Below are 27551 nucleotides of genomic sequence, written 5' to 3'. Positions count from 1 at the left end.
ACTGTACCAAATTGAAAAAAAATATGCAAGTTCCTCTGTGAGCATTAACTGCAGTGATCACTTAATTGTAAGCCATAAAGCAATTATCACCTTTTCAGATATGCCTTTTGGAATGACAAGACAGATTTTATATATATTATGAAAATTATATATATATATATATATATATATATATATATATATATATATATAAAATTTAGATAGATTAGATATATAGGTAGATAGACAGATAGTCAGATGCCCAGTGTATACTAAGCCATGCAGGTGATATTTAAATTGGAGTAACCAAGTTCTTGCTACAGGTGACACAGAGACTTCCTTTCATAGAAGTGAATATTGATGCCTTAAGATGGAAAACAGTTATAGCATAAAAATATATTCATGCTGTATTCCATGGACCACCCACAAAGTCTACCTCAAGGAATCCATGTGCTATGCAGTTCTGATGTAAGGTTAGCTTTAAACCTAACCCTTATCCTACATTAGTCAATGACCACAAGTATGGCTTGGGACACAAATGTAAAACCTAACCCCTGATTTTATTTCCAATGGACTCTGCTAATCTCAGAGATGTTTTCATTAAATTAAAATCCCATTTGCACATTTACTTATATATTCCTCAAATATTTATTCTCCACCCATTATATTTAGGTACTGCATCAAGTTCTAAGGATACAGAAATGAATAGCACTGCCCTCAGTCTGTTCAAAATCTACAAGGAAAAGCAGAGAACACACTGAAGGTTTAGTAGAATAAATCTTAAATGTATGATTCCCAATTGTTGGTTGGTTAGTTTCTCAGTTTTCAATCCTAGGCACACATATTTTTGTACTTAGCTTTTTTTTAATATATGCAGATGGAAATTATGAGCAAATCTAATCTAATATTTATTATATTCAAATAAAGATTTTTCTCAAATTCTTGCGTTAATTCAGCAAAGTAATTTTAGCATTTAAGTTGAATATCATCTATGAATAAATCATCAATTTACAGCATTTTCTAATGACTAAAGACCTTTCATAGTCTCAGTACCTTTTGCAATGAAAAAAACTGAACCAGCTAATTAGAATCACATTATCATCCTTGCTCCTTCAGTATCTCCTTAAGATAGGACTATGCTAATTGGCCAAGAATGGACAGATTATATACTGCCACTTTGCTTCATTTCATACAGGGCACAATTGACCCATTACTGCCATCATGTCAACAGAATTTCATTAATCTTCTCTAGACAACTGGGACGGCTGAGCAACAGCTTTTTAAAGGCAGGAAAAATAGGTAAAGATTCTGAATTACAAAAAAAATCATCAGATGAATCTGGAAATAAAACTGCTCTGAAATGGACATACAATACCTGTAGTCCGAATGAAAATAGGATAAACTTAAATAAGGTTTAATAGAAGACAAATTTGAAATTTATAAAAGTCAAAAGCCAATATTCTCATATGATTAGTCAACTACAAACCCAATGTGCGAACAATTCAGCTATGTGATATTTTAACAATTCATTTTTTTGTGTTTCCCTTAGGAAAAATATGCTGAACAACTGCTTTATTAAAGATTACTACCTTTGCCAATCACTACTTTTGAATCACTGAAAAAACTGCTGTTAGTTTCCATTACTCTTCAATATTAACAAGAGGCATCAAGGTAAGTGGATGTATTTAAAAAATTTCAAGATCATAAATTTGTATTAAAATTAATACAATATGTCAATACACAATTGACCCTATCTCAAAATGACAGATGAATTTTTAGGTGAACAGGTGTCTGCTGCTGAGGAAGGTATTTCAAATAGTTGGTGATTATAAACATATGGTCATTAACAGGCAAAACATTCCTCTTTATTTTAACCCCTATATCTAGGGAATTGTCCTAAGAGGCTTTTTGTCCAGTGGTTCATATACAGAAACTGACTAAATTGTGACAGAAACTAATATATTTTTTTTGTTCTGCTATGTCTCACCAAACTGCCAAATATCCACCCAATTTATTCAATTTCTAGAGAACAATGGCAACAAACCCCTCCCCCTCCCAAGCATTGTTCAGCTGCACAGGTATAACATCCTGCAGGTCAGGAATCTCACTTCTATTTCTGCCAGCTACTGCTGAGAAACCAGAGGGAAATCAATGATATTTCTTTGTTTAAAAGGATGGTGAACAGTTATAGAGAAAATTAATTTCATTTTTTATTACTCAAATCTATCTCAGAAATAGCAATCTTGGAGAGATTTCAAAATCCATTTAGAGCTACTGAGTCTTTTAGAACTGAGAATAAATCTACTTAGAGTGAACAGTGGAGGAGAGAAACTGAGAAGAGAATTAATGATGCAATAGGAAAGTATATATTTTTATGCCTGCTGAGTATAAAGGAAGTATTGACTTTCAATTAAACTTATCAATTATTTGCTTAATATCCTCCAGGTACACAGCACTACACTATATACTCTGCAGTGTGCAAAAAGCAAATGATGGCTTTCTTACCCACAAGAAGCTTACAATCTCCCCAATAGTGCAAGCTGTACTAAGCGTAAGTTAGAGTGAATATGAGAATACATTAAATGTAAAAGTGAATGAAATAATTACACAAAAGAGAGAGGTCACTGAGGCCTTCCAAGTTAAACAAGAATTTTTTGAAGTACATCATATTTGAACCATATCCAACAAGTTTTGATAAGATTGAGAAAAGGCAAAAAAGTATGCGATTTATTGTCTACTATGGTAGGTGAACAGGACATAGGCCTTGCCCTTGAGATCATAATTGAGTGAGGAATTCGTAGTCACTTTCAAAGTGTCAACAGTAGATAGCTGGATCATGGTGAAATATATATTTGGATAGATATTTGAAACAATTGAAGACATCTGAATAGAGAAGCTAGACAATGAGAGTGAAATTTCAGAATAATTATCTTGGCATCTATCTCTACACAGAGGGTTCTCCTCTATCTATACACAATGAAAAGAAGCTTTTAAACCTCTTCTCACCTTTTCCATATATATAAAAGACATAAAGAAAAACAAACCCCACCCCACCCCACCCCACCCCCAGTGAGGAAAAGCATGGTTTAGTGTAAGTGGTTTCCTGGCAGCTTTGTAAACAGGCTCTAACTGCAGTGGAATCAGGGCCCTGGCTGGATCAGGAGGCACTCCTATGATTTCTCTTGTTACACACAAAGGATCTGCTGCACTGAGAGCACCAGGAGCAGGTAGAAGACCTGAGCAGCCATCCTGTGGGGGCTGAGAGGTGCCACCAGGCTGCTGAAGTTGGGCTTCCTGTTGGCCTGCAGCTCCAGTGCCACTGCCCTGTGCATGGCCTCCAGCGAAAGCAGCTTGAGCTCGAGGGGCAGCTCCAAAGGCATCTCCAAGGGCACCTCAGGGAGTTCTGGCACCACAGGCAATGCAGGGGGCTGTGGCTGCTCTGCCTCAGCCCAGGCCCACTGCTCTTCCAGGGGGATGAGGCTGGTGCAGGACTTCTCTTCAGCGTTTCTAGGGAGAGCTCCGAAGACAGCATGAGGGGACCGCTGGGCTCCTGGGCTTCCCTCAGGACCTCAATATCAGGTAAAGTTTCAGTCCTTCTCCTTTCCTCCTCAGGTGATTCCTCCCTCTCAGCAGCCTCCTCTTCAGGCTCCCAAGGTGGCCTATGTCTAAGGACCCTTGGCAGCAGGTGGATGCAGTGGGTCCAGAAAACAGAAAACCAGTGGTTCTGGGGGTAGGTGGCCAGTGTGAGCTGGGGTTTGGAGCTGCTCTGCAGGACTGATGGTCACCCTCTCTGGAGGCTGCACCATTGGACATTCCCAGCAGTGAGTTCTGATTTGGAGTTGTTCCTGGAATTTCTCCCGGGAGATCTGAGTCTCGTCTCAGAAGAGTAACTGGTGGAGGCAGCAAGCAGGAGGTGGAGACACTGGGGGCCTCTTCTGTGGTCTGGGTGGGGCCAGCAGATGCAGCTGGGGGGTGGGGCACCACCGCTGCAACAGCACCCTAGGTCCCAGTTCTCACCCACAAGCCCCTTCCCCTTTGCAAGCACCCGGAATGCAGGACCCTCATCTGCTGCAGCTGGGCAGGTGCTCCCAGGAATCTGCCTGGATGTGGCAGGCAGGGCCCCAGGCTCCCAGGGCTGGCTTCACCTCCTCGGGGCCAAAGACCTGGCTTGGCAGTGACTCTGCTGCCCCCTCCATCCCTGCAGGAATCAGAGGGGAGAGTGGGGGGACTGTAATTTCAGCCTCCAAGGTCCCGGCCTCCTCCTTGGACTCATCCAGGGCAGGGTAGGGGGAGGCCTGGCTCGTGAATGTTCCTCTAGCAAGATAGCTTCCTCTTCCTCAGCAATCAGCAGGTCAAGCAAGGTCTGGGCGGCTGACTTCTGGGAGGTCCCCTTCACCCTTGGTCTGCAGCACGCATATGGGCTCTGCCTCCTCCAGGGTGATGGCCTCGAGCAGCAGCATAGTGACCAGGAAAGAGCCTGGCTTCCTGGGCTCCATAGGGACTTCAGGAGGGGTCTCGGGGTCGCAGCCTCTAAGAGGTGTCGAATCTGAGGGAAATTCCAGGGCCTGGGAAGTCCGGGGTCCACAGACATCATCCCAAAAAACGGTCGGGAGCTTCTTCCAGGGTCTCCATCATGGCCAAGCCGTTGGGAAGCAGCAGGCTAGGTAGGTCAAGCTCCCCCATATTGATGCGGATCTGCAGCTGGGCCCGGTGCAGGCGCTCCAGAATGTGCTGGACGTCCTCCACCAGGTGCTGGCATTGCTGAAAGGAGACCCGGGTCACCGCGACCTGGAGCTGGGCCTACAGGTAGAGAGAGAGAAGCGGCGCCGCAGCAGGCCAGGGGCGGGGACTGCAGTCACACCAGCACGTAATTGAGGATCTCCTCGCAGGTCTTCACCGCGTTCCCCTTCAGGTTTTCCCGTTTCAGCAGCCAGGTGGTGGCGGAGCAGCCCACGTGGCGCTGAAGCGTGTTGGGAGACTAGAACATCTTCCCGCCGCCGTTTCATTCCCGTCTACACGGCGCCTCGGATGTCAGTCCGGGTCGTTTAGGGCCTGGGATTGAGACAAGTAAGGAGTTGGATAGTTGGCGCGCACGGCGGTGAACCCAGAAAGTCAAATTAAACACAAACAAACTGAGAATGTTAAACTGGCTTTCCGTATGGGAAAGTCTTATTTTGCTGATGTCACTGAAGACTATATTGATTTCTAAGTCTTTTGTTTGTTTGTTTGTTTGTTTGTTTTGTTTTGTTTGAGTAGCATTCCACTGTTCTTTCTTTTTCCGTTGCTGAAGAAGTCTAGGACTACATTACTGAAAATATGTGTGTACTTTGAGTCATATTTCCTCCTACCGACCTTGAAATTTAAGTGATTTCTTCAAATGTGCTTGAGTGTGTAGAGTTGTCAACTTGGAAATCAAACACATGCTTTAGTGGAGAAATCCACTGGGCAAAGACTGGTAGGGAAAATGCACACTATCAGTGCCAGTAAACCCATAAGCACAATAATAGTCCAGAATATTTATGGCAGGGTCGACAAAATTACAATAGATATTTGATTTAACTGTCTATATTACCTTCCTTAAGGCAAAGTGGTAAAAGCCTATATTTTATTTACATCTATGTGATATAATGTTATTTGGGGAACTGTTTAAGTAGCCATAGATAGCATTTTTATTAGCTTGCTGGCATAACTCAACCATTACATAAATTTTTCCAACTTTAAAGGGACTTCTTTCTAGTTATTTCTCCAGTTTCTCATTTTGGGCAAAAAAAAAAAACCATGATGAAATATTTAAATGGATGAAGGAAATTTGGGTTACTATAAAGTATCCTTCAGGTCTGCTGGCCACTATTTAAAACACGTCAATGAACTTCTAGTGCCAGCCAAGACAGAGTAAACCCACTACAGCCTATCTCATCCACTCACTACAACTAAAACTCTAGACAGAATACAAAAGCAACTCCCCAAGGACTCGGAAAATCCAGCAATAACAGATGGACTGGGGAAGATAAGCAGCGTTTGGAGAACAACCTGTACTATGGCGAGCTTTTCCCCACTCCTACCTGTCAGCTTTGACAACAGGGCAGCACTGCTGCAGAATGGGCAATGGAATAACTGAGAGAAACCCCCTGTTCCCAGATGATCAGGAAAAGGGGACTCTGTGAGCTGGAGGATGTGGGGAGAATCTGTTGTGTTTCCTTTTTTTTTTTTTCCTTTTCCTTTCTGTTCTATTCCAATCCTGCCCCAATATTAGCCCTCATTAGAGCTACACTACAGCAGCAGCAGAACCTAAAACTCCAAGAGAAAACTATCCTTCTGGCCAGAGGATCAGGACAGTGAGCCCCTGAGGTCTAAAGACTATTAGGCTTTAATCTCTCTATTTCTTGCTGTTCACCTTGAGGGCGGCACCAATCATGCAGAAAAGGCAGCGTGCAGGGGGCTAAAACTCTGAGAAAAAAAGCCGTCTTTTTAGTCCGAAGAATTGGGAAAAAGGACATTTAGGTGCCAAAAAGTGTGGTAGAAATCTCTAGGAAGAGAAAACTGGAGAAGGGCAATCCCCCTAATTCTGTGAAAGAACCAACGAAAGACCCTGGCTCACTTACTAGTTGTGAATATAGCTAACAGACACAAAGAAGCATAGCAAAGGCTTTGGAGACTGAACTACCATATAAACCTCTGCCCATGTTCTGGAGTAACACCTGAGTGGCCCATGCAGAGACAGACTAAAATAGCATGGAAGAGGATTTGAAAACTGAACTGACATTCAAACAGAAGCTGACACAGAACTTGCAGTTTAAAACTAAGCAGGTTGACTGTCCGCTGGGGCGGGGTGGGGGTGGGGGATTTTCCAGGCAACTTTAACAGGTCCCAGAGTCACACAAGATAAAATTCTTAATTCCCAGGAAACAGTCCAAAAATCTCAACATACAAAGAACCATGAGAAATGAAACAATTCTCATGGGAAAAGAGGTTTACATTATCAGACAAAGACTTTAAAGCAATTAATATAATCATGATCTATGAGGCAAAGGTGAACACTCTTGAAGTTCTCAGCAGAAAAATAAAGTTTAACAGAAGAAGTGGAAATTTAATAATTGTAAATACAATAACCGAAATTAAAATTTGTTAAATGGATTCAATAGCAGAATGGAGATGAAAGAGAAGTGAGCAAATAATTTTGAAGATGGAGCAATAGAAATTATCCAAACTGAAGAACAGAGAGATAAAAAGTTGAAAAAAATACGCAGAACCTCGGGGGCCTGTGGGACAATATCACAAGGTTTAACATCAATTTCATAAGAGCCCCAATAGAAGAACAGAAAGAGATTGACACACAAAGATATACTTGAAGAAATCATGCCTGAAAAATTTCCAAATTTGGTGAAAGATATAAATTTACAGTTTCAAGGAGCTCAGCAAACCTGAAACAATAACAGAATACATTCAGATAGAACTATGCTCAGACCCATCATAATCAAATTGCTATAAACAATATAGCATAGTATAGAAGGCAGTCAGAAAAAAATGATATTCATATTGGGGACTAAAATTCTAACGTCTGCTTATTTTCCATTCAAATCTTTACAGGCCAAAGATAGTGAGGCAAAATCTTTAATTTGCTAAAGAAAAATAACTGTCAACCTGTAATTCTATATGCAGCAAATACATTTTTCAGGAATGATAGTTTAGTAAAGGTATTCTCAGATGAAGAAAACTAAGAATATTTGTTGCCAGACAACCCGCTCTTAAAGAACTGCTAAAGGAAATTCTTCAGGTCAATGGGAAAGATAACAAAGGGTATCCTGGAATTTCAGGAATAAAGGGAGATGGCAAATATTTGGTTAAATATGATAAACTCTTCTCCTCTTAAGTCCTTTAAAATATGTATGATCATTAAAAACAATATTTATATATATAATACTATCTGGTAGGGTTTACAATGTATATAAATGTAATATATGTGACAACTATAACATAAAGCAGGGGAGGAGAGGACTTGTATGGTTGAAGGCATTTTACTTGAAGTGCTAAAATATTAATTCTAAGTAGTCTGTGAAAGTTACATAAGTATATTGTAACCCCTGGATCAACTGCTCACAATCCTATGCAAAAAGACAGCCAAAAGCTAATAGACAAATTGAAATAGAATACTAAAAAATCCTCAATCCAAAAGAAGGCAGGAAAGATGGAATAGAAAAGTAAAACCCTTCTTTAAGTCTTTTTGCCAGCATACCTTTTTCAGATCCTTATAGATCCTTAAAGGCTCTGCTTGCTCTGTCTCCCACCAATCTTCAGAGTAACATCACACCACTTTTCTTCTCTTTTCTTTTTTCTAGTTTACTATGTTTGAACCACATGGAGATGTGTTTCAGTTCTTGTAACATACTGACCACTTCCCTTGGTGCCTGCATATACACTGTTACCTGGACCGGGTACTTTTCTCCCTACCTGCTCCACCACCCCACCCCCTGCACCGAACCCCTCCCTCCCCCCACCATTCCTAATATATACATACACTTCACCTAACTCCCACTCATCTTTTAGGTCCACTTTCCTTTCTGCTCACAGAAAGGCTTCCCAGACCATCCTCTCCATTTAAAGGAATTGCCCTTTTAATGCACTATCACGCACGCTGACATTTTCCTTCATAACATTTATCACAAGTTTTAATTGTAACAGGCAGCTCCAGAAATTCTGTATACAAGGAAATTAGAAGTGAAAATCTGCTTTGACGAGGGCTAGGACAATTGTCTTGAAGTTTTGCTTCCACACCTTGTTTTCAGTTAAATAACAGAGTAATATCTGATAATATAATATAACATGCCCATCTCCCTAGCCAGAATTAGGCATGCACCTGCCAGGGTCTGTGTGGGGGGCGTGGAAGATGAAGTTAGGACTGTTAAAGCAGAATGCAAAGAAATAAATGTGGTGGTATTATTTTCTGACATTTGCACACATGTGTGCTTGCACACATGTGGGAGAGGAAAAAGATTAAACATTTTGCAAGTCTAGACGACACGAATTATATAAAATCTTGCATGTTGTTGCAAAAATACCTCTTTTCCTAGGAAGACATGATATAGAAATAATTATCATTCTCCTTCTGCCCTTGGTATGGGGCCTCAGGTCAGTATGGAGAAAACAGAATGTTAGACACAATTGGGTAGATAAGAAAGAAGCTGTAAAAATTGCAGCTAGAGGCCAGATTCTCAAAATATCTCAAAAGAAATACTGGCCCCTAAGAAAATTTCTGTAAGTCTGTTCTAAACATAACAGCCAAAGCAATCATGTGAAATGTTAGCAAGAGCATGTCACCCTTCTCAAAACCCTCCAATGTCTAACCTATCTCTCAGAGTAAAACCTAAAGTCCTTACAGTGGCTCTCCCATAACTCTACATGATCTGCTTGTCAGTTATCTCTCTGCCCTCTCCTCCTCCTCCTCCGTTCCTCGCTCCCATCAATCCAGCCACATGACCCCCTTGTGCTTCCTCAAACACACCAGGCATGCTGTTACAAGAAGGTCTTGCATTTGCTGTTCCCCATCTGGAAAGTTGGTCCCTCAGATATGTGCATGGCATAGTCCCTCACCAAATTCTGGTCATTACTGCAGTGTCACCTTCTCAATAGCCAATGTATCTAACATTGCATTCCATACTTCCCAGCACTTCCTCTCCCTCATTCCTGTCACTATCCTAAAACATATTTTACATACTTATCCTATTTATTTTCTGTCTCATCCACTAAAATGTAGACTTCATAAGGGCAGAGGCTTCTGTATGCTTTGTTCCTTCCCTGTGTTCCAATGCTGAGGACACAACACATTGTAGGTGTTCAATAACTAGTTTTTGAAAGAATAATTGAGTATAGCCTTCCCTCATCCCATGGGAGCAAAGACTATATCCAGTTTATTCTTAACCCTATCTCCAGTGCCCAGAGTACTTCCCAACACTTAAAAGATACTCAAAAACATTTCACATCAAGAGAATATATATTTTTTAAATGCACAAGTAAATGAAATGAGCAACCATCCTTTTGAATGGAACAAATCCTGCTGTTTTTGCATTAGTCACTAAAATTATTAGAGTATAAGGATGGGGAAGAGCTTTAAAGAACTCAAATCCTTTCAACACATACAATAATTATTTTTTCTCATTTGTGTGTCAAGGTCAGGAGGTAGAGAGAGCAGGATGATGGGTTGTCTACACTGGCTGTGTTGAACACTTATTCTCTTTGAGGTACTGTCCTAGGTCCTTTATATGCATTGTCTTCTTAATCCTCAAAATAATTTTATATTATTATCCCAATTTTCCAGATAAGAAAACTGAGATTCAGAATCATTAAGCAATGTGTCTAACTCATAAGTCAAGTGAGTGGTAGAATTTGACCCAGGTCTCTGTGACTTACTTTTCAACTTGACTTTGACTGCCTGGGTAGGCATTTACTCAAATGGCAGATGTAGAGTATCTCCCCATGGCCTGGGCATTGAATGGTCCCAGTGTATACATTATTTTCTCATGAAGTATGGCCTCTAGAAAATTCAGGAGGAACAGAGTTAAGACATATTTATTTATAGTGAGACAATGAGCCTACAGAGACTTGCAATCTTGACAACACAACATACCTTCCTTGAAAAGTTCCTTAGATGTTGCACAGGCAAGTTGGACTTTGCCTTGTTGATCCCACGCCCACCCTCATAATTAACTTCAGTTTGACCTGGAAACTTACTTAATATTTTAGCACTCCACTTCCCTGATCTACCTCATATGGCTGTCCTAAAAATTAGAAATAAGGTATTTTGAGTTTCTGGCAGGTAGTAAGGTCTCAAAAATAGGCAATTATTATGAGGGAATGAAACATCTTTTGTGTTTTAAGGGTAAGATTGGATACAAACAAATACATATAGAATATAATAAATAAAGCTAATCTTTTGCAGTCTGCTAAGGTGTAAAGCTCCAAGAGGCAGTAATTATCTCATTTTCTCAGGAAAAAAGTGAATGAAGGAGGCTCCATAGAAATGGAATGGACACTTCTAAAGCCAAGTGGAATCACCCTGATTAATGTTTTTATCTTGAATGTGTTAAGTATTTTTGTCAACAACTTCAAAACATTCCATCCATATTCCATTGCTTTTATATTGATACAAGTATACCATCATTTGATACAAGTACACCATCATAATACAAGTCAGTATTAAGTGACTTTTGAAAGTTCTACATTTAGATCATGCCAGAGTCAGGTTTATAGTCCAGGATTTCAAATTCCTAGATACAATGCACTTTCCATTAAACTCTATTAAATAATGCACTAGACAGTCTTATGTGCACGACTTAGAGATGGAAGAAAAGTCAGTCAGTCAAGGGTTTACAAAACATCCAGTGTTTGGTACTGGACCAAAACTAAGGTACTGTAATAATCTTTCATCTAAATTTTAGCATTAGGTGTATGGATAAAATCACCTGGAGTCGTGAAATATATATCCAACTGACAAGCTGGATCCACTACTTTTAATCATTTATTTTAATTTAAGCACTTGTAGGTTTACAGAGGTATCATGCAGGAAGTACAGAGTTCCCATACACCCCCCTTTCACACACACAGTCTTCCCTCTTATTAATATTGTGCATGAATGTGGTATCTTATTCACAATTCATGAAAAAATATTATTATAATTGTCATTAAATTTAGCACACTTACACGATGTACAGTTCTACAGGTTTGCGTGTGTGTAGTAACGTATATACAACCTAACCTTTCCTTTCTTTCCTTTTTGAATATACAATTCAGTGGTTTTAATTACATATGCAAAGTTATGCCTCCAACCCCATTATCCATTGCCAAAACTTTTCCATCACCTTATAAAGAAACAACGTATCAATTAAACATTAACTCTCCATTCTCCTTCCCCACTTGGGCCCCTGGCAACCAGCATTCTAGTTTCTGACTTCAAAAATATGCTTATTCTACTTATTACATATAATTAAAATCATGCAGTATTTGCTGCTGTGTGTCTGGCTTATTTCACTCAGTATGATGTCTTCAAGGTTCGTCCATGTTGTAGCATGCATCAGAACATCATTCCTTTTTATGGCTGAATAATATACCATATTTTGTATATTCATTTATATGTTGATGGACACTTGAGTTGCTTCCATCTTTTAGCAATTGTGAATAATGCTTCTATGAACAATGGTGTGCAAATGTCTGTTTGAGACCCTGTATTCATTCATTTTGGGGTGTATATACCTAGAAATGGAATTACTGGGGCAAGTGGTAATTTTATACTTCACTTTCTATAGAATTGTCATATTGTTTTCCACCAACATTTTACATTTTACATCATTTTACACTTCCACCAACAATGTATGAGTGTTCCTATTTCTCCACATTCTCTCCACAACTTACTTTCCATTTTTTAAATAGTTGTTATTCTACTGTGTGTGAGATGGGATCTCATTGGGGATTTGATTTGTAATTTGCATTACCCTGATGCCTAATGATCTTGAGCATCTTTTCATAGCTGATGGCTATCTGAATACCTTCTTCAGAGAAATTTCTATTCAAATCTTTTTCACACTTTTTAATTGGGTCACATATCTTTTTGTGGTTGAGTTGTATAAGTTCTTTATAAATAATCAATATTAAACCTTTACCAGGTGTATGTTTTCCAAATATTTTCTCCCACTGTGTAGATTATATTTCTAGTTTCTTAATAAAGTCCTTTGGTGCCCAAACGTTTTTAATTTTGATGTAGTCCCATTTTTCTACTTTTTATTTTCTTTTGTTGCTTGTGGTTCTGGTGTAAAGTCTAAGACACTGCCACCTAAACAAGGCCCTGATGAGGTTTCCCTATGTTTTCTTCTAGCAATTTTATAACTTTAGTTCTTCTATTTAGGTCTTTGATAGATTTTGAGTTAATTTCTGTGTATGATGTGAGGTAGGTGTCCACCTTCAATCATTTAGATATGGCTATCCAGTTGCCTTGGACCATTTATTGAGGAGACTATTCTTCCACTGAGTGGACATGTCACCTTTGTCCAAATTAGCTAGCCAAAGCTGTGAGGTTTTATAGCTGAACTCTCAATTAGATTCCATTGGTCTGTATGCCTGTCCTTGTGCAAAGACCACATTGCTTTGACTACTACAGCTTTGTTATAAGTTGTAAAATAAGGAAATGTGAGTACTCCAACTTTGTTCTTTTTCAAGACAGTTTTGGTAATTCAGGGCCACTTACATTTCCCTACTAATTTATTGGTTGGTTTTTCCATTTCTGCAAAGATGTCCGTTGGAATTTTGGTTGGAATTGTGTTGAATCTATTGCTTTGGATAGAACTGAAATCACAACAATATTTAGTCTTCCTATCCATGAACACAGGATATCCTTCCATTTATTTAAGCATTTTTTAACTTCTTTCAGCAATGTTTCATAATTTTCCATGTATAAGTCCTTTACATCCTTGGTTAAATTTAATCCTAGATATTTGATTCTTTAAGCTGCTATTGCACATGGGATTTTTTTTCTCAATTTCTCTTTGGATTTTGCATTACTAGTGGATAGAAACACCACTGATTTGCATGTTGATCTTATTCCCTGGCACTTTGCTGAATTTATTTATTAAATCTAGTAGATTTGTTGTGGATTTTTCAGGATTTTCTATGTAATCTGCATGATATCATATTATATCATGTTATCTACATGAGATCATGTAGATCTACAAATAGGCAGACTTGACTTCTTCTTTTCCTACTTGGATGCCTTTTATTTCTTTTCCTTTCTAAGCACTCTGGCTAGATCTTCCAGTATGATGTTGAATAAGAGTGGAGACAGTGGACATCCTTGTCTTGCTCCTGATCTCAAGAGGGAAATCTTTCAGTTTTTCACAATTGAGTATGATGTTAGCTGTGAGTTTTTCATATATGGCCTTTATCATGTTATGGATCTTTCCAACTATTCCTAACTTTCCAAGTGTTTTTATTAAGAAGGGGAGCTTACTTTGGTCAAATACCATTTGTGTCAATTGAAATGATCGTGTATGTTTTTTTTCTTCATTCTTCTAATGTGGTGTATTATATTCATTGATTTCTTATGTTGAATCAGCTTTGCTAATTCTTCTTTGAAAGTTTGGTAAATTCACCTGTGAAGCCATCTGGTCCTGGGCTTTTCTCTTTGGGGAAGATTTTTTTACTAATGATTCAATCTTTTTACTTGTTAATGGTCTGTTGAGATCTTCTATTTCTACTAGAGTCAGTGTAGTTTGTATGTTTCTAGGAATGAGTCCTTTTCATCTTCACTGTATAATTTATTTGGTATACAATTGTTTACGTTCTCAGTTTCCTTACTGACATTCTCTCTAGATATTGTATCTATATATGAAAGTGGTGTATTGATGTCTCCAACTATTATTGTAAAGGTGTCTACTTCTCCCTCTATTTTTGTCAGCGTGTTCCTCATACATTTTGTGGCACTGTGATTAGATTCATAAATGTTTATGATTGTAATTTCTTCTTGATGTGTTGACTCCTTTATAAATATATAGTGTCCTTCTTTGACTATTTTAACAGTTAGATCCAACAATTTCATAGGAAAATATGAGAGGATCAGGTAGGAGCTAAATGCAATCACAAGTGTCCTTTTAACAGTGAGACTAAAAGATTAGACACAGATGGCAGAAGGTGATGACATGACAGAAACAGGGTAGATGCTAGAATGCTGGATATAAAGATTAAGAAAGAGGCCGTGAACCTCTAGAAGCTGGAAAAGGCAAGGGAACAGGTTCTCTCTTACAGCTTCCAGGGGGAAAGGCATTCTTGCCAACACCTTGGTTTTGGAGCAGTGAAACTGGCTTTGGATTCCTGGTTTCCAGAACTGTCAGTGTTGTTTTAAGCCACTAAGGTTGTGTTAATTTGTTACAGCAGCCCACAGGAAACCAAAAAAGTATTACAAAAAAAGAAAACTATAGACCAATATCCCATATGTATATAGACATAAAAATCCTCAACAAAATAGTAGCAAACTGAATCCAGTAACATATAAAAAGGACTGTAAATCATGACTAGAATTTATCCCAAGATTACAAAGTTGGTTTGACATCTGAAAACCGATTAACATAAAATACAACATGACTATAATTAGAGGCAAAAATTATAGGATCTCCTTGGTTGGTGCAGAAAAAGCATCTGACAAAATCCAATATACTTTTGCAATAAAAACACTCAACAAACTATGAATAGTAGGGAACTTCTTCAACCTGATAAAGGGCATCTAAAAAATCCCACAGCTAACAGCATCCTTAATGGTGAAAGACTGAATGTTTTCCCCCTAAGATCAGGAACAGGACAAGGATGTCTGATTTTACCATCTCAATTCAACACTGTATGAGAGTTTTTAGACAGGGCATTTAGGCAAGAGAGAAAAATAAAATACATCTTGTTGGGAAAGGAAGGAAAAACCCTCTCTCTCTTTACAGATGGCAGGATTTTATATATATAGAAATTCCTAAGGAATCCAAAGGAAAACTATTAGAACTAGTTAAACAAGGTTACAGGATATGAGGTCACTATCCAAAAACCACTTGCAATAAATATCAAAATGAAGTAAAGAAAACAATTCCATTTCACTATCATCAAAATGAATAAAATACTTGTATGTAAATTTAACAATAGAAGTGAATACTTGCAGACTCTTAGATGAAAATATGGAGTAAATTTTCACAACCTTGGGTTAGGTAATGGTTTCTTAGTTATGACACCAAAAGCACAGGCAATGACAACAAAAAATAAATTGGATTACATCAAAATTTAAAACATTTGTCCATCAAAGAACAATATCAAGAAAATGAAAAGATGTCCATTGTGCCGATTTGAATGTATTATGTCCCCCAAAATGCCATTATCTTTGATGTAATCTTGCGTGGGCAGTAGTATCAGTGTTGATTAGACTGTAATTCTTTGGGTGTTTCCACTGAGATGCACCCCACCCAACTGTGGGTGATGACTCTGATTGGATAATTTCCATAGAGGTGTTACCCCACCCATTCAGGGTGGGTCTAAATTAAATCATTGGAGCCATATAAATGAGCTGACAAACAGAAGGAACTCAGTGCAGCTGAGAGTGACATTTTGAAGAGGAGCTACAGCCCAAGAGGGACATTTTGAAGAATGCACAGAAACTGAGAGTAGCTGCAGATGAGAGACAGTTTGAAGACAGCTGTTGAAAGCAGACTCTTGCTCCGGAGAAGCTGAGAGAGGACGACCACCCCAAGAGCAACTAAAAGTGACATTTCTAAGGAGCTGCAGCCCAGACAGGAATGTCTTGGGAGAAAGTCATTTTGAAACCAGAACTTTGGAGCAGATGCCAGCCATGTGCCTTCCCAGCTAACAGACGTTTTCCAGACACTATTGGCCATCCTTCAGTGAAGGTACCCGATTGTTGATGACTTACCTTGGACATTTTATAGCCTTAAGACTGTAACTTTGTAACCAAATAAACCCCCTTTATAAAAGTCGATCCATTTCTGGTGTTTTGCATTCCAGCAGTATTAGCAAACTAGAACATCCATCAACAGATGAATGGATGAACAAAATGTGGTATATACATAGAATGGAATACTATTCAGTCATAAAAAGGAAGAGTTTTGTTACCTGTGACACATGGATGAACCTTGAAGACATCATATTGAGTGAAATAAGCCAGACACAAAAGGACAAATATTGTAAGATCTCAAGTGATATGAAATAATTAGAATAAGCAAACTCATAGAGACAGAATCTAGAATATAGGCTAGCAGGGGACAGGGTGGGAATTGGAAATGGGAAATTAGGCTTAAAATGTATAGGGTTCCTATTTGAAAGGATGGAAATGTTTTGGAAATGGTTGATGGTGATGGTAGCACAACATTGTGAACATACTTAATAGCAATGAAATATATATTTGAATGTGGTTGAAAGTGAAAATGTTAGATTGTATATATGGTAACAGAATGATATTTTTTTAAATTTCCATGGAACTGCACTACATAACAGTGAACCCTAAGTTACAGTACAATTATAAAAATGTGTTGTCATCAATTGTAACAAATATTCTACACCAATGCAAGGAGTTAATAATAGGGTAGTATATGGGAATTCTGTATTTTATGCATGAGTGTACTGTAAAACCACAACTTCTCTAGTAACAAAAAAAAGTGAAATATTCTGCAGATGTGTGAAAATACATGTAAGTCATATAGCTGATGTGAAATTTGTATCTAGATAATTAAGAGAACTCTTAAAACTAAATAATAAAAACACAAATATCCCAATTTAAAAATGGGCCCCAAAATAGGCACAGGATTTGAATAGACATTTCACTTAAAAAGACATACAAATAGCCAAAAAGTACATGAAAAGATGCTCAATCATTAGCAGTTAGGGAAATACTAATCAAAATCACAATGACATACCACTTTACAGTAACTAGGATGGCTAGAATAAAAAATATGGACAATAACAAGTGTTGGAGTGAATGTAGGAAAATCAGAATAGTTATACATTGCTGGTGAGAATGCAAAATTGTGATCTGCTTTGGAAAACAGTTTGGCAGGTCCTGAAAATGGTAACAGTTACCATATTGCCCAATAATTACACATCTGGGTTTACGCTCAAGAGAAATAAAACATGTCTACATAAAACCTGTAAAAGAATGTTTATAGTAATATTATTCATAATAGCCCCAAAGTTAAAAACAACTCAAATGTCCAACTAAGGAGTGAATAAACAAAATGTGGTATATCCATAAAATGGAATATTACATGGCAACAGATAAAAATAAAATATTGTACATGCTACAACATAGGTGACACTTGAAAACCTTATGGTAAGTTAAAGAAGACAGTCACAGAAGACTACATATCATAGTATTCCATTCACATTAAATACCCCAATTACATAAATTTATAGAGACAGAAAGTAGATTGGTGGTTACGTAGGGGTGGAGGTAGGGGTCAGAGTAGGGGAGCAATGGGGATTGACTGCTAATGCATATGGGTTATCTTTAGTGGGGACAAAATTTTAAAAAATTAGATGGTGGTGACAGCTGTATACCTGAGAATATACTAAAAAGTACTGAATTTTTCACTTTAAATTGGTGAATGATATGGTATTTGAATCATATCTCAAAAAAACTGCTTTTAAAAAATAAACCTAAATCAAATAGGAACTTTACTATCTTTGTTTCTGTAACTGACCTGTAAGGGAGACTTGCTTGACTGGTAATATTCTGATAAATCAGATTCAATTAATAGTACCAACCAATCCAAAGGAATGGAAAAAAAAAAAATTCAGTGAGACCAGATCACTTTGGCAATTAGAGGGAGATTTGGAGTTTGTCAAACTCCCAATCTCCTCCTTTTGTCAAATCTCCACATCTCCTAAATACTTGCAAGCTGTAACACTCTCTAAATATATAATAATTAAGATTACCATATTACTAATATTTTGGTTAAGGTATTAAAATAGGTTAAATCTTTATATAATGTACATGCCATGGGATGTACTGACTTAGCAAATTTGCAAGCAAAATACAGGATCCAACAGTAATGAGAGGGGATGGTTCACATTGGAGGTAGTAATTTAGGGGTCTCTGAAGAGAAAATCTGGAAAAAAAACTGGAGTCAGATGTCATAAACATAAAATCTGTTTTGAAGAATCCCTGGAAGAGGAAACAACAGGTAGACAGGCCTGGATGCAACAGAGTTTACACACTGAATGAACTGGAAATGTGACTATAAGATGGAACATGAGGAGAGTGGGACATAAGGAGGTTGGCAGCTAAGTCACGACATGGTGTACCGTGGAAGGTTTGGGGAGGTAACTGGACTTCATCCTCAAATAATGGGAATGTATTGAAGAACTTTTAGCAGGTGATTGATACAACAATATTTGAATATTAAAATATTTATCTTTTCATATGTTCATGGGATAGAATGCAGGAGCCCATTTACAGGGATGAATTTTGAGGATATTTTAGCAATATAAGTAAAAGAATGTAGTCTGAACTATTCTGCTGACAACTGAGACAAAAAAAAATAGAAAAAAAATCAGGTGACAGACCCAGTAGGAATTGGGACTGCATTACAGGAGTGGAGGGATTGGAGTCATGGATGACCCTATTATCCCTGCTCCAGTCTGGGTATCAAGGTGACCAGTGGTATATACTCAGGGAGAAAATAGGCTTGGAGGTTTAGAGACGTATATCGAGTTCAGTTTAGATACTAGACGGATGAAGTGCCTGTAAAAGACATAAAATAGGACAGAAAACTCAGAAGAGCAATTAAGGCTAGTGATAAAGGCGGGGGAAGGAGATGCCACCAGAATAGGGACAATTTGAATCAGAGTAATTCCAGGAGTTGCACAGTGAGAAGAGGTAGGTCCAGAATGGGATGTACATCTCAGGATGGAGATGAGGTTTTGAGCAAAGGAACAAGAATTAGCCTGTGGCAGAGGAAGGGAGGCCTTCTTCATTATAATAATATTTTAACTGAAATAATATTGAAATGCCAAGAATTCTCAAAACAGTTACAGGTAGCTATGATAGCTTTGCTGGATTGATAAATCTCTTTCAGGACAGGCATTCCATAAAAGTGAATGATCAATAAATTAGATTGTAAATTACCAGCATTGTGGTGGTTTGAAGTTGTATGTACCCCAGAAAAACAGGTTCTTAAATCTAATCCATTCGTGCAGGTGTGAACCTATTGCCCATTTTAAGTAGGATTTTTTGATGAGGTTACTTCGGTTAAGAAAGTATGGCCCACCTCAATCAGGATGGGTCTTACTGCTATTACTGGAGTCCTTCATGTGTGGAGTGAGATTCAGACAGATGGAGAGAAAGCCACAGAAACAAGAAACTGAAATCCAGGATTCTTAGAAGAGAATGGAGAAGGCAGGAGAGGCAACATGTCCATTGGCATGTGACAAGCTAAAGACCAAGAACTGCCAGCCGCCAGCCCCAGAAGGCCACTCTCTTTGGGGAGAAAGTATCGCCTTGATGATGCCTTGATTTGGACTCTCCTTTAGCCTCAAAACTGTAAGCAAATATATTTGCATTGTTTAATCCAACCCATTTCATGGTATTTGCATGAGCAGCCTAAGAAACAAAAACAAGCAAACAGCTAAATTTACTCTTGGTTGTGCTATGCTTCATTTTCTTGTAACAACTGAGGTTATTCGAAGGCTGGTCGGTGAACTGCTTCTTTACAATTTGTGATAAGGAGCCTGTGCCAGAATATGAGTCAACTGTTTTGTTCGGCAGAATTTTGAGCTAGGCGTATATGACTTTCTAGACGAAACAAGCAGTGTTGGTATACATTCTGGCTCAAGCATCAGCTCTCAGCATGGACCAGTAAGACAGAATTGGCAGATTGGCCTTTTGAAGAGTATTGCTGGGAACTTTCCTTTCCTGCCATGATGGAGCAGCTTGGATCAGACCAAATACCCTGCTCAGAACTACTATAAAACGGAAAAAAATATGTCTGAGAAAAAACAAAAGCTGTTTGAAGGCATCGAGAACAACCAAGGCAGTCAGAACTTGAGGTGCCAAAATCACAAAGAGAAAACAAACACAGTAAGGTGGATCCTACATTTATCACTTTACTTCCTCAGAGCATTTTCTGATTTCTGCATTTGTGTTGCACAAAATGCCAAGAAAGCAAAGAAAAAGCAGCTTCTATGAGGTAAAAAAGCTAAGCAGACTTTTTAGCAGTGTCACAGTAGCAGGGAAACAAAAATTTGAGTTCAAGAACTTCTGTTGGAGTAGTTTTAAGAATTAAATGAGATAATGTATCTGAAGTCTGGACCTTACTAAGATCTCAATAGATATTAGTCACTGTGGAAAAAAAGTCTTATAAGAGAGGAAAAAGAGAGTATACTTGGGAACATGAAAGGTCAGACAGATAGAAAGACAATGCCATACATTGTCCTGGAGGCAAAGGGAGAGTAAATTTTCTAGGAGAGAAAGATCCTAAATGTCAAAAATTATAAAAATATTAAGGACAATAAAGAAAATAAATAGGTCCCTAGTTCAGATAATTAATAGTTCTTTGGTGAGAAGTTTCAAAGAAGTAATAAGGATAGAAAGCATATCATAAGGACTGAGTGGAAGCCGAAGTAGAAAATACTGAACAATCTTGAAAAGGTCAGTAATGAAAAAGAGACTGAATTTGTAACATGATGAGTTACTGATCCCTTGACATTTTTTTAATTGCTCTGAACTTACTAGAAAAATAATTTAAAAGTCCTCTTGATTCCTTTTTGCATAAAGAAGAGCCATACTTGCAACTAGGTCCAAAAGTATGAACCTTTCAAAGATAAAGGATAAACTATCGTACAGCAAGTTAAAACCAATTTATATTTTGCCAAACACTAGATGACACTGCTAGAGAAAATAACTTAAAGCTTTAAGAGTTTATTCCACATTTTGTAATTTTTAAAAATTTCCCCACAAAGCATATGCATTGCTTTTGTAATAAGTAAGTGGGGATGTGACCTAAGAAAAAGATATTTTAACATCAAATACCAGATCATTTCCAGCCAAATATCATGTACTTTTCGAATTCTCCAATGTGACTAAAGATTTTTTTTTAATTTTTACTCACATAAGAGGACTTTCCCAAAGAGTTTTCAAAAGCATACACATTGTATTTTTTGCTTGAGATTTTCAATTTTTATAGAAAGTAATTGATGCAATATCACTGGTACAAATTTATGACACCAAAATGACACTGTCATATTTAAATAAACAAAAGAGAATTCTAAGAGTATAAATTGCTTTTACAGGAATGAGAGTCTTTTGTTTTATATTTTAGCTTGCACAGGTATAAGATGAGCCTTCCCCCACCCAGCACATTAATTAACAAATTTTGCTAATGATATATTAATTGAGTATACACACTGTGAAGGAACTAAAGATTATCCACAGTAACAACACTTCAAACACCGGACATGGGAAAAGTAATACAATATTTTAAACAACTTTTTATTGAAATAATTATGCAACATTCCAATAATCCGTTGATTTGGCACATGATTTGGAGAGGTGGGGTAGTATATTGAATGTTGCCTCCCTTTCTTAAACAAATAAATAAAAAAAAATAGATCAAAATAAATCTAAAGAAAATCAAAGCCAATTTCACACTGTATTTAAGGAAATCATGCACTAATAGTACTGCATTTCATTTCTGTTTTTTCTGTGCCCTGTTTTAACTTCATTAATGGCCTAAGAGGAATTATCAAAACTGATTATTCTCTTTGTAGTAGATTGCTAGTACATAGTGTCTGAGTGTCTCCTTTCATTTTGACTTCCCCCATCCCCATCCAGTTCTGAATACCCTCCTGCCACACTAAAGATTTTAAAAGCCCCTCATGTAAATATCTTCTCTCAATTTGTGTTCAGACCAGTCCACCTGAACCCTCTGAAAACTTACTTGCCCTTTTTTCTTTTTCTCTGAATACCTGGTTAGCAAATCTAATAAACTAATTCTTGTTAAAAGCATTAGTGAGGGACTGCATCTTCTTTTAGCTATTCTATCATTGCAATCAATTCAGTACCCATTTATTGTGAATTTTATATGCCTGACCCTGTAAAGAAATCCTGAGAGCAGTCAGATAGCAAAGACGAGAGAGCTGTTAGAAAACAAAGCGACATTACAGAAACATCATTCAGGAAAGCACTGAAAGCTACGGTTGCTAAGAGGAAAAGAGTACTCAGCTCCCTCTGTCAGGAAGCCCTTACTGCCATTTTGACAGGCATCTTGGAAATAAATTTCATAACTCAAGTGTATGAGAAAATGGCAGTCCGGGAGGGGAAAAACAGAAGAGAGATTTTTGTGTAGGTGGCATTTCTAAAACCACACCATACGCAGTATAATACTCTGCCTTCTCCTCTCAGACATGGGCATCCATCCTCAAGCTTCAGAAATAACTCCTGCGTTTGGACATCCCAGCTTCTTGATGTTCTGTGGATAGCATGGAAGAAGAATTTTCTACTTTTATGGCCCAATGGCTTGATGCTTGTCAGAAAAAAGTCTGTTCCTGCCGTGGATGTGACAGTCATAATTACTGCCCAATCCAAGCTCCAGGTAGGTGAAACAGCTTCTCCCTCAGAATACTGCTGAGGAGGAATATTCCTTCCCCAGTTCTCCCACCTCATCAGGGCAGCTGACAGAGAAGAGTGAGGTCCCTGACTCAAGGGTGTCTCATATGTAGGTGATGCTGTAGGCTGGGAGCTGTGTGCACTATCCAAGAAAGATTACCTGGACCATCGCTCCTCCTACTTTGAACTAAAAGAAGATGAGGAGGTTTTGGAACTTGGTGGAGAGATAGAAACCGGGAAACTGCTGTGAGGAAAAAAAATCAGGATCCAAGCAAGTCAAAGAACAAGGACAAAATATGAGGCAGGAGAGAGCTAAAAAGTTTTGAGTAAGCAGAGGAGGCAATCTGAGTCATGTTATATCCAATTCCCAAATGCTATTGCCAAGATTTCTAGAGGAACCATGAAATCCAGAACTACCTTCCAGCTCTGGTCTCCTGGAGGCCATGGTTTTATATGTGTCTTTACCAAAGACTATTTCATAAACCATGCAAGTGGATTCTGTGCCATGTTTTCACAGAGACTAGCAGCAAGTCTCTTGTGCTGGTAAACTATGGTGAAGTTATTCGTAGCCAGGGTCAACAATCACAGGGTCAACAATCACAAGCGGAGTGGTCATACAAAAGAATCAAGTTTCTAAATGGGGGTGATAAAAAAGTAACTCAAAATTTAGAGTCCTAAGAAGATAAACTATAAAAACACAGAAAACCATGACCAGGGTAAATGGTGAAAATCAAGAAACAGGATGGCAGCGAGAAGTGTGCTACTCTAATCTAGTCAATCCAAGTCACAAAGACGGATAAGCCAAAAAGACACCATTGTAAAGAGGAGTGGGGGTGAGGGGGAAACAGAAAAAGAGGGAGTGAGAGAATAGTCTGAGTTTCTTCAATACTTGGCTGCATTTGGTGATGTGTCTGCATTAAATTTTATCAAACCTATGCAATTATTGTTTTCACATTAGCCCTTGTTCTGGTTTGCTAATGCTGCCATTATGCAAAGTACCAGAAATGGATTGGCTTTTATAAAAGGGGTTTATTTTGTTACAAATTTACAGTCCTAAGGCCATAAAAGTGTACAAACTAAGGCATCAACCATAGAGTACCTTCACTGAAGCATGCCCTATGGTGTCCCGAACACCTCTGTCAGCTGGGAAGACATGTGGCTGGTGTCTGCTGGTCCTTTGCTCCTGGGTTGTGTTTCAGAATGGCTTTCTCCAAAATGTCTCTGGGTTTCTCTTAGCTTAGCATCTCCAAACGTCCTTCTGTCTGCATCTGCGAGCATCTCTAAGCGTCAGCAAGCATCTGGATCTTGGCTTAGCATATTCCGGAGCATTTTCATCTCTCTGCTCTCTGTGTGAGCTTCCTTGATTGTAAACTAATCAAGACCTACCCTGAATAGGGGGGTCATATCTCCATGGAAACATTCAATCAAGAGTCACACACTTGTCAAAAAGATTAATAAATCTCCCCACACAAGACTGCATTAAAAAATATGGCTTCTGGGGGTACATTTTAGATCCAAACCAACACAGCGCTCTTCTCATCAGGGATACTGACTCTCATATTTTGATGTATATCAGAATAGCCCGATTTTAGAGAATCTTTTTTAAAACAAAGGGAGGTATCTATATTTTTAAAGAAACTCCCCAGGTCATACTAATGGACACTGAAGTGGGAGAACCACTGACCTAGGAGAGAAAAATATTCACCCGCTTTAGACATTTATCATTTGAGTTTTTCATTTTCTTTCTATTAAACATATATGGATAAGATAGGGACCAAGCAGGTACTAGTTGAGTACTAGAACTTCTTGCAGTGGAAATGTTTCTGCTAAAAACAATACCTGAAAGACAAAGCCTTTAAAAAATGATTACTGGAAATTCACTTTGTGGGTTAATTTATAGCTGAATATATTGAGCAGTTGAGATCAATTTATACTATAAAAGAAAAGTGAAATTATCTGAGATCCTACCTTGCCAGAAATTGTAACATGAATTTTCATACCAGTCCTGCAAAGTAGCTTTGAGTCTCATCTCACAGCTAGGGAGGAATCCAAGACTGAGAAAGTGAATTACCTAAAGTCTCTCCAGTAGTAAATGACCCAGCCTGTGGCTGCAAAGTCATGCTTGTCTTAGTTTCAAAGTTCTATCCCTGAGTACCAGAATTTGTAATACTTAAGCCAAGAATGGCTATACAGATATTCAAATCTTGCACTTACATCTTATATTCAATTAAAACTTCTTCCTAAAAGATCTATAGAGGATTTCTTTACTCGTCAGTTTACTCAAGACCTATTTATTCTATTACCTGTAGCTACTATAACTATCAGCTTTGCTCTATTAAATTACTCAGCATCTATTTATTAAATGTCTACTATTTAACAAGTACCATGGGACCTGTTAGGCATAAGAATATCTTTTCCCTAAAGACGTTTATGATTATGGTCAAATTCCTAATTTTCTTGAGCACCTTATAATTAAAAATAAAGTAAATATATACTTATAATGTAACAATAATAATAATAACCAACACATGGTCTTTACTATGTACCAGACATTCTTTCAGTTCTAACTACTGACTATTCTAATCATCACTATATAAGAAGGTACCAAAATACTCCTGTTTTCAGATGAGGAAACTGAGGCACAGGTATTTTAAGAAATTTGCCCACACTGACATGGCAAGTGGGTGGCGAAACTGGTATCTGAATCCAGGCAATACAGCCAAAGAGCCTGCATCCTTAATTGCTTAATTGTCTTAATTGTCTCTGCTTCTCAATTTTTGCACTTAAATATTCCAAAAATCCACCTGGAATGACGAACTAAACATTGAGAAAGAGTCTTGATATGCATACCCGAAATCCTACAGATACACACATTATCAGAGAATGTGTGCTATGCTGTAAAGCACTCGGCACTTTTATCACTCCTAATTCTGAGTCAGGAATTCTAATCCAAACATTGTTTCATGATATAGAAGGGAATGTGCAACTTATTTGTGATTTGTTTAATGGTTTGAACCTTAGTGAATCAAACTGGATTATTTTGATGAAATATAGTCCTCAGTTAGTGAAATTATTCTAGACAAAATATTTTTGGTTCTTATGTCCTCTGACCCCTGACATGAATAATATTCATTATTTTCATTATCTTGTCTTTAATTCATACTATCCAAAGACTTCTTAATTTTTTTAATTCATTTTTATTGAAATATATTCACATACCATGCACTCATACAAAACAAAGTGTACATTCAATTGTTTACAGTACCATTATATAGTTGTGCATTCATTACCAAAATTAATTTTTGACATTTTCATTACCACATACACAAAAATAATAAGAATAAAAATTAAAGTGAAAAAGAACAATTAAAGTAAAAAAGAACACTGGGTGCCTTTTTTTTTTTTCTTCCCCCCATTTTTCTACTTATCCATCCATAATCTAGACAAAGGGGAGTGTGGTGTGTGGTCCATATGACTTTCCCAATCACACTGTCACCCCTCATAAGCTACATTGTTATACAATCTCTTCAAGATTCATGGGTTCTGGGTTGTAGTTTGATAGTTTCAGGTATTTACTGCTAGCTATTCCAATTCACTAGAACCTAAAAAGGGTTGTCTATATTGTGCTGAGAGTGACCTCTTAGCTCCTTTTGGAATCTCTCTGCCACTGAAGCTTATTTCATTTCCTTTCACATCCCCTTTTGGTCAAGAAGATGTTCTCCATCCCACGATGCCTGGTCTAGATTCCTTCCTGGGAGTCATATTCCATGTTGCCAGGGAGATTCACTCCCCTGGGTGTCAGATCTCACGTAGAGGGGAGGGCAGTGATTTCACCTGCCAAGATGGCTTAGCTAGAGAGAGAGGGCCACATCTGAGCAACAAAGAGGCATTCGGGACAAGGCTCTCAGGCACAATTATACAGAGGCCTAGCCTCTCCTCTGCAGCAACAATCTTCCCAAAGGCAAGTCCTGTGGTAGAGGGCTCAGCCCATCAAACCACCAGTCCCCTATGTCTGTGAGCACATCAGCAACCATCGAGGTGGAGAAGCCCAACACCCCTGCATTCTCCACCAGCTCCTCAGGGGGGCTCTGCATATTTTTTTCATTGTTTTTTTTTAATTAACTCTCTTTATTTTTAAATCAACTATATAAAAAAATTTAAATAAAACATAAATTTAAAAAAACATTTCAAACAACCCATAACAAGGGAGTAAGAAAAAGACAACTAACGTAAATAACTACTTTTGCAAGTATTTTGTTGAGAATTTTGCATCTATATTCATTAGGGAGATTGGCCTGTAGTTTTCGTTTTTTTGTAGCATCTTTGCCTGGTTTTGGTATTAGATTGATGTTAGCTTCATAAAATGAATTAGGTAGTGTTCCATATTAGATTGATGTTAGCTTCATAAAATGAATTAGGTAGTGTTCCAGTTTCTTCAATGTTTTGA

The 27551-nt window shown here is 37.9% G+C and overlaps 1 pseudogene; it reads right to left on the bottom strand.

The window, feature by feature from the left end:
* Positions 1-3104: 3104 nt before the first annotated feature.
* LOC119512721 lies at positions 3105-4966 on the bottom strand (annotated as a pseudogene).
* Positions 4967-27551: the final 22585 nt, after the last annotated feature.

Source organism: Choloepus didactylus, chromosome 17 (genome assembly GCF_015220235.1).
Source record: "Choloepus didactylus isolate mChoDid1 chromosome 17, mChoDid1.pri, whole genome shotgun sequence".
NCBI classification, from domain to species: Eukaryota; Metazoa; Chordata; class Mammalia; order Pilosa; family Megalonychidae; genus Choloepus; species Choloepus didactylus.
Note: the sequence above shows the minus strand (reverse complement) of the source record. Positions and strands in the feature narration are given on the sequence as shown.